Source organism: Phasianus colchicus, chromosome 1 (genome assembly GCF_987193195.1).
Source record: "Phasianus colchicus chromosome 1, bPhaCol1.hap1.1, whole genome shotgun sequence".
NCBI lineage: Eukaryota > Metazoa > Chordata > Aves > Galliformes > Phasianidae > Phasianus > Phasianus colchicus.
Window position 1 is genome coordinate 169931331 of NC_143436.1, and position 9405 is coordinate 169940735.

Below are 9405 nucleotides of genomic sequence, written 5' to 3' on the forward strand. Positions count from 1 at the left end.
AAGATCAGTGTTAAAATTAACACCGTTTTTTAATCCAGAATCCCTGTTGTATTTCTTAAATTATGTACATAGTCTTGAGTGTGCTGTGAATCAGGCTGACTCAGCAGAGAGCCAGGAGTGTTCATTGTGCAGGTGTGTTAAATTCCTGCCTTGTGCACACCAATGTAAAGTACAGATTACGAAAGCAGCCAGTTCACAACTCTACTCAATCCTGTACAAATATGTAGAGTGGGTCTGGTGGTCGGCAACCCTGCCCATGTCAGGAGGGTTGAAACTAGGTGTTCATTGTGGTTCTTTTCAACCCAGGCCATTCAATGATTTTATGATCAGGCGTTTATACAGGTGGATGAGAACCCCTGAGCATTCTCCAAGCTGAACAGTCCCAGCTCTCCCATTCCTCTCATGTGTCGAATGCTTGAATCCACTCTTATGGGCTTTTGTTGGATGTACGGTAGGATTTTAATGCTTTTTTGTACTGGGGAGCCCAGAACTGGACTCAGCACTTTAGATGTGCCAACTGGTGCTGAACAGAGGGGAATAATCACCTCCCTAAACTGACTGGTGGTCTTATGCTAAATTTGGTGTCCACTAGGACACCTCAGGTCCTTCTGTGCAGACCTTTCCATTTGGGTAACCCTCAGTGTGCACTGGGCGGGACTTTGTGCTTCCTTTGTTGAGTTTAATGACACACCTTTTAGCCCAATTCCCCAGCCTTTTTGTCCCTCTGGCTGGCACCGTACCCATCTGGACTCTCAGGCACTCCTCCCAGGTTCGTGTCATCTGCAAACTTGCTGGTGGTGCATTCTGTTCCTTTGTCCAGGCCAATAGTCAGAATCCAAAATGATACTGGCCTCAGCATTGAACTCCTGGAGTGCACCACACCACTAGGGACTGCCCTGCGATCAGGCTTTATGCCACTGATCACAGATCTCTGGGCAGGTTGCTCAGCCAGTTGACAGTCCACCTTACTTTCTGTGTAGTCTGAATATTGAAAGCCTTGATGAAATCAGTAGAACAGCATCCACTGCTCTCCCTTCATCCAAGCATTTTGTTGCTGAAGGCAATCAGGTTGGTCAGAGTGATTTCCTCGTTTGTAAATCAATGCTCTTAACCTATTTATGTTCAGAAATGGCTTCCAGGGGAATTTCCACCATCAGCTTTCCAGAAATCAAGGTGAGCCTGTAACTACTGGAACCTCCTTCACGACTTTTAATATAGTAGCAACATTTGCTTTCTTCCAGATTCCAGGGAACTTGCTCTATTGCTGATCTTTAAGAGATTATCGAGAATTGCCTCACGATGTCATCAAGCCCCTCAGCACTTAATGGGTGCATCCCACCAGGTCTCATGAACCTATATAAGTTCAATTTGAATGCTCTATAGCCTGATCTTCCTCCACCAAGGTTAAGTCTTCCTTATTCCAGACTTCACTGTTCCATCGTGGGAGCATACAGTTTCTGGAGGTGGTTGTTAACAGTAAAGAGCAATAAGAAGGCATTGAGTGTCATAGAACCATAGAACATCCCAAGTTGGAAGAGACCCACCAGGATCACTGAGTGGCTCCATAAAGAACCACCTAACATTCAAACCCTATGTCTGAGACAACACCCGCATGCACCATTTGCACTTAAACTACTGTTCTTAAAGTGAGTTTAATTTTCTTTATGTGATTGGGATCTTTGTATGACAACATTTTTGGGGAAGAGTGCAGGTTAAGGTGTATGATATTAACTATTGTTTTGGAGCTGGTTGCTGGAAAAATTACAGGAGAGTTAAAAATAGAGTAGTGTTCAAAAACAGGCCTGGAAATTCTCTCCAAAAATCCACTTCTAAATTTTGTCATAAGGGAACTAACCCCTCCTTCCAACCATTTTGAGTATTGATTTATCAGGAAAGTCAAAATGTTAATAAAGCATTTGCTAATTCAAAATAATATGCATCGTATGTGTCCAAATCTTTGGTCTTATGTGGATTCAGCCAACAGGCTTTGAACTATTCTTATTTTTCATCTTTTAAAGGATCTTTTATTAATACAGTGGGAGAATGTTTTTCTGGTTTTGGAGCTATTATACAATTATAAACACATTATCCTCCAGTTTCCTCCTATTGTGAATGTTTGGATTGAGATAAAACGATTTGCCTTAAAGGAAGTTTCTTAAATACTCATTTTTCCTTCTTTGTTTGGCTTAATTTACAGTTCAGTCTTGATATAGGTGTATTACATAAAAATGTGAAAGTGTAATTGCTACATTCTGAAAGGTGAGCTTATTTATTCTTGATGGGGTATGGCAGTCACGAACAACATCAGCTAGAAACTCACACAGATGTAGGCTGGATGTTTATGTACAAATTACATTTCTGTAGCTGCACTTTGGTTAGGTCTAAGCAAGCTGGAAAATCCACTGGGAAAATTTCAGCTGCAGACATTCAGGATGTTGAAATTGTGTGTTCACATAAAGGTCAAATATATGTCAGGAAACAGTTCCTATTTTTCATGAGTTAAACATGAAGTTTGTTATTTTTCAGTAAGCCTTGCACTGCCCTTGTTTTTAACATAAAACTCAGTAAGAAACTTTGTGATCTCTTTTGATGCAGCCATGATGTAACCATCCAGCCAGGCTGCTGAAGGCAGTGGTTGGAGAAATATCTTTGTTCTTATGGACAGAAGGTTCATGTGATCATGCTGTATGCCTGCATCTCTAATGGATTCTGGGCCTGCTGGCTCGTGGAGGGACTTTAATTTCTATCAGTAGTGTGACAGTCAGCTTCGGAGGAGAGAAACTCGGCTGGAATAAGAGAAAGCTTGCAGCAGGTGCTCACATCTTATTCAGTAGCAGGCACTGTGGATCAGGAGATCTAAAATCATGGCATCATAGAATTGTTTGAGTTGGAAGGGGACCTTTAGAGGTCATCTGGTGCAACTCCCTTGCAGTGAACAGTGACACCTACAGCTCTATCAGGTGCCCCGTCCAGTTTGACCATGGGTGTCTGCAGGGATGGGGCATCCACCACCTCTCTGGGTAACCCATGCTACTGCCTCACCACCCTTATTGTAAAAAACTTCTTCCTTATATCCAATCAAAATCTCTCATCCTTTAGTTTGAAACCATTTCCCCATATCCTAATACTTGGTGTACAGGAAAAGAGCTGTTGGGACTTCTGTCCTCCGAGAAAACGTCAATGGAAGATGAGACACAAATCTGTGGGAAAAAAAAACACCAAACACCTACAGAAATTGCTTAGGAGGGGAGGAGAGGAGAGGAGAGGAGAGGAGAGGAGAGGAGAGGAGAGGAGAGGAGAGGAGAGGAGAGGAGAGGAGAGGAGAGGAGAGGAGAGGAGAGGAGCTGGAACACAAGTACTACAAGTACCAGTACTTATTTCATGCAGAAGGCTGTGTGCTCTTGAATGTGTGCTATGCAGCCTCTGATGTTCAACAGGTCTTGATGTGCAAGGTTATTGTTCCCTGGTGGTGTGCATGACCTGGCTTTGCAAAATGCAGAAGCAGCTCCAAGTTTTCCTTCATTCTGTTGTTGAAGTGAAGAGCCCAGGGGCAGGTTTTGGTATGGAGAAAGACTTGAAGGTCTGAATGATAGAAAACACATGAGGTTGGTTGTATGATGGAATGAGATGCTATGGGCTTACCTGAAGCAGTGACATCTGCACATGCAAAGACAAAAAGCAAGGGCAGGATTCCTTTGTTCAAAAATGGTTTCCAGCTGAATCACTACTGTGGAAGTCAATGGTGGTTTGTAATGACGAGTATCTGAGAGCTGTGTTCTCTGAAAGATGAGCTTTTGTTGCTACAAGTTGGGTGGGAGGATGCCAGTCTGCCATGGCTGTGTGAGCAGTTACTGTGGTTAGGAACAACAGTAGGGCTGTGCTCTTACTGGCATTGTTTGCTCTGGTGGTAAGAGGATGCTTCACTGCTATGGGGGAAAAACATCAAAGAGTCCATAAAGCTGCTGTGCTAAGAGGTTTGCTGGAATACCATACACAAACGCTCTCACCCAATTAGGGTGCTTAACTTAATGAAGAATTTAGTTATCTTAGGCTCATTTTAAACAAAAAGATTACAGGTAGATTTAATTCAGAGAAATGCCTGTGTCTGTTGACTATATAGGCTGCGGCCACTAATTTTCAGCTGTTGGTTGAAACTGAGTCCTGAGTCAGTACTTCTAGCAGGGTGCCTTCTGTGAGCTTTGGAAGTCTTGGAAGAGGAGGCACAAGAAACATCCTTGCTGCAGACAGGGTGTTCCCCATGCCAGAGCACACTTTCTCACACAGAGAGAGGAAGCAGGAGCTAGGACTGAGCAGGATGGGAAGGGAGGGATGGGGATGTGAATAGGGCTGCGTGGCTGCAAACTACAATAGGGTTGTGGTTTGTTTGCCAGCTGACCTTTATTTGTATTTAATTATCAGTACCAATCAGGATGAGCTGTACTCCAGAGGCATACAGGATGCCCAACGTGTCCCAAGGACAGGATGTGCCTGGGGTTAGCAGCACTTTACCTGCATGTTGGCACACAGAGTCCTATATATGTGTAACCTGTGTAACAAAACAGCGTGATGCAGCTGTGCATGCAAGGGTATGTTTTGTACTAAGATAATGACATTTCCACAAGCAAGGAAAACCAGGATCAATTAGTTTTTCTGATGCAGGTGCACTTGCTCTAAGGCTTCTTTGAATAAATTGCATCACTCAGGGATTTTACTTTTTAGTACTCTGATTCTCAATACTAGAACAGATCTGTAATGTAGACACAACCCAGGTCATAGTTTTCACTTAGAATGTGCAATACATAAAGTCCTTACACATTTAGAGATGATTTTCTATAAATAGATACATGCAATTATCTGAGTAAAAAGAGGGGGAAAAAAAAAACAAACAAGTCAAACTCAGGTCAAAATGCTTGATTAGTACAAAATCTCTGTAAATTAATCTCAAAGGGAGAGAACCGGAGGTATCCGTGCAAGATCTGGCTTGTGGGTTTGCATCTAGGTGCCATTACCTGTGCAGACACTCTCCACCCAGCCCTGGAAGGCACCAGTTCCTTTCAGATCTCTGAAGCAGTCATGGGCAGTGAGTGTGAGCGTGTACATGTCCAAACTTTGCCTGAAACATTCCACTGACAATTGGGTTGAGCACTTAATGGTTATGGATTTCCTCCCTGACTCTTCACTGTAGTATCTGGGACTCTGGCACCACGCAATTCTCTGACAAGAGCACATCATAGATGTATATAAATGCAGAGTGAAAATATCTTTGTTAGTAACGTGTCTAGAGGGAGCTTTGAACTGTTAGAGAAGCCAACAGCTAACATATACCTCTCCATTTAGAGATAAATGGGTTGAAGTTTGTTATTGTCCCAATGGATTATATATCAGTGCAGAAACATTCATTTTTGTCCTTCATATTTTTAACCGAGTATTTATTTAGGATACAATGATGTTGGGGCCAGGCTAGGTGCAGTGTAAACAAGCATGTTCTGAGTCTCAGAAATGCCCACTCTTTCTCCCCTTACCCTTGCCAGCTTTTCTTAAAGTAACAGTTTAACTTAAATATCACCACTGTTACTGTAAAAGGAGGTATAAACTCCTGAACATCAGCAGTAGCTACAGGCCAGACATTTCCATACCATTTTAAACCAGTGTAACTGCAAGGCAGTGTTACCAGTGGGGCTTCTGCTGGCCCGGTTAGAGGTGACTCAAACCCTTGGTGTCCTTGAGGCACTCTTGACACTGGACTGTCATTTAAGTTCATGGATGCTCTGCATGGCTGCTTCAAAAAAGCATTGCTTCATGCCTGGAGCATGAAGGGCTGGAGAGGAGCTCCAAAATATAGCATCATAACAGACACTATGAAAGAAAAATCAGCTCCATCCCAACTGAAACCAGGACACCCATGGCAGGTACACAATCTTTGGTACTTGTACTGGGTCTCTGAATTTTACAGTCTATGACCTGTGTTCAAGCAAATAATCTGTCAATACTTAACACTTGGACTAATGGCAAGAAGCTCAGTGGTTTCGGTAAATACATTTATTTCATCCATCTGCAGAAGAAATGGTTTCATTAGACTTGTAACTCAGGTGTTAGAGGTCTGCCCTAACGCAGACATAAGCAGGAAGTCTTCATAGGCCATGAGGTGCAGTTAAGTCAGGTCACTCTATCACAAATATATCACTTGTACAAAAACTACAAAAAGGAGCAAGCTTTTACCTTATCTGAGCGGTCAGAGCCACCATAAAAAGGCTTGGCTTCATTCGTAATGAAAGCATGACTTTCCCATTGGCAATTACTGTGAAACTATAGCAACACTTTTGAATGAAAAAAATTCAAATAGAAAAATTACTTCAGGTTGTTCAGCAGCTGGGAGCAATGACTCAGGCCTGCCTGAGTGGGGAACATTGCACAAACTGCTGCCTGTGTGTGACCTGCAATTTAAAAGCTGTTGGAACAAGATGTTTAGAACCAAGTAATTGTCCAATCCGATGAGAAAAAATAATTAATACTTCATTCTTCTTACCTTTGTCATTTTACTCCAAAAGCAAAAGGCTACACTTAAAAGGGAAGGTTTTTAAATACAGGACTAAAATATTTAAATATCTAAGGAGGAAAAAAAAGAAAAGCAGCAATTTACGTATAGCTTTACGTCTGCATCTCTCTTATTAAGTACATACATACCCATTAGATCTTCCTCCATTTTAGGTGTAGTTGCTGATCTGATGGATGGATTAGAGGTTACTGTAGCTCTGTTAATTGGCTGCCTCTCTTCTCCCTCTGGTTCTCTGTAAACTGTAATGTGAAGTAAGAAGGATATTTTTTAGTTATTTCTGAGCCCTGAGTGCCTTGTTTGATGAAAAGCTGCATACAGTTTGACCTGAGCTCAAGCTTGGCACACTAAAGTTAGAAAAGTAGTATTTACACTGACACTGGTTGTCAATTGTCAAATAGGATGCAATATTCCCTAAGCATTAGTACACAGGGAGTTATGAGAGCAACACAAATTCTTTGTTTATCATTAGGGTGATCTAGGGCCTGGCTCTAAAAGCAGCTGAAGCAGCTGTGAGTGAAATGCCCAGGAGGGTGTGTTCCTTCTTGTTGACAGCTGGGAGGGTCGTGACCAAGTTTGCTGAGATGCTTTGCTCTCGGTTTGAGCTCCTCTGTGCTCTTTAACACCAGTTGTGAGGAGAGGCAAGGCACTCATCAGTGGGTTAGGGGATTTTTGCTTACTTTTCCAAGCTGGTAGGTCTGCCACTGTGGGCTGTTGTATAACCACTGTTGTGCTTATGCTTTATTATAAATCCAGATGTTTGACATCAATCTCCCAAAACTAATTGCTTTACAAATGAATGATAAATGTGTGTGTGTGTAGCAAGAGTCCCTGTACATAAAGATTTTGCTTTTACTAGCAAGTTGCCACCACAAGAAGAAAAAAAGGAAAGGAAGTGTGCTAATCTGCAGCAGTAATCTGCCTCCCAAGTGCAGATATGTGATCTCAGACAGAAGAGAATACTACCCAAGACTTTGAAGAGGAATTTCAAGAAGAATTTGAAGAAGAATCAACTTAAGTAACGAGAACACTTTGTGATTATGTGGTTCTGACAGGCTGAGGGAGCTGGGCTTGTTCAGCCAGGAGAAGAGAAAGCTGTGAGGAAACTGCTTTGCAGCCTTCCAGTATTTAAAAAGGGGAATTGACTTTTATAAAAGGGTAGACAGTGATAGGACAAGGGGGAATGGTTTTATAAAGGAAGGGAGATTTAGATTAAATGTCAGGGGGAAGCTCTTTACTGAGAGAGTGGTGAGGTGCTGGAACAGGCTGCCCAGAGAAGCTGTGGATGCTCTGTTCCTGGAGGTGTTCAAGACCGGGTTGGATGGGGCCCTGGGCAACCTGATTTAGTACCAGATCTGGAGGTTGGTGGCCCTGCCTGTGGCAGGGGGTTGGAACTTGATGATCCTTAGGGTCCCTTCCAACCCAACCCATTCTATGGTTCTATTCTATGAACTGAGTCAACCTCTCTTGACCATTGGTGGCTCACGCTGCAGCTCAGGCAGTCAGATATTTCACTCCTTCCCTTGGTACATCCTCAGCATTTGCCTCATTTTGAGTGCTCAGTTCCGTTTCAGAGAGGACTCAGGTCCTCTCCAGCTCCAGTAAGTGTTGGTGTTAGAGAAAACTGGTTTGCAGCAGGCTTGCGTGGCCCAGAGACTGGGATTATGCTATGATACTATGCTCTTTAATATCTTCATAAATGATATTGACACCAGGTTCAAGTGCACGCTCAGCAAATTTGTGGATGATATCCAGCTGTGTGGTGTGGCTGATCCACTGAGGGATGAGATGTCATTCAGAGAGACCTAGGCAGGCTTGAGCAATGGGCCCAGGAGAACCTCATGATTTTCAACAAAGCCAAGTATCTTGCATCTAGGTTGTAGCAACTCCTACTATCAGTACAAGCTGAGATGTGTGGGGATAGAGCACAGCAATGCCAAAATAACCTGGGGGTGCTGGTGGATGTTAAACTGGATATGAGCCAGCAATATGCCACACAGTCCAAAAAACCAACTCTATTCTGAACTGCATCAAAAGCAGTGTGGCCAGCAGGGTGATCCAGCCCCTCTGCTCTGCACTGTGAGGCCTCACCTGGAGCACTGCATCCAGATGTGGAGTCCTCAGCACAGGAGGGATGTGGACCTGCTGGAGTGCATCCAGAGGAGGGCCACCAAAATGATCCCAGGGATGGAACACCTCTCCTATGAGGAAGGCTGAAAGAGTTGGGGCTGTTCAGCATGGAGAAGAGGAGGCTCTGAGGTGACCTGAGAGCAGCCTTTCAGTATCTAAAGGGGAGCAAAAGAAGGGGACTCTTGGCAGGGTCTGCTGTGATAGGACAGGGAGAAATGGCTTCAAACTAACAGAGGGGACATTTACACTGGATATAAGGAAGAAGTTTTTTACAGTAAGGGTGGTGAGGCAGTGGCACAGGCTGCCCAGAGAGGCAGTGGATGCCCCATCCCTGGAGGCACCCAAGGTGAGGCTGGATGGGGCTCTGAGCACCCGATGGAGCTGTAGGTGTCCCTGTTCATTGCAGGGGAAATGGACGGGATGGACTTTAGGGATCCCTTCCAACTCAAACGATTCTGTGATTCTGATTCGAATTAACCTTCTCACAGCAGCAGCTGCCCCGAACGCAGCAGGGAGCCACAGAAGAAGGAGAAAAGCGCTCCAGCTGAGGCGCGGCCCCGCCCGCCCACCACCTCACAGCGCCGCGAGCCACAGCCCTCGGCCCGTCGCCGTGCCGCCCAAAGCGGAGCCGCCTCCTATTGGTCAGCGCGGTGGAAGCGAGCGCCTTCATTGGTCAAAGGGCATCCGCGCCCTGCACCCTCCTTCCGGGTTCGGCGCCTTGT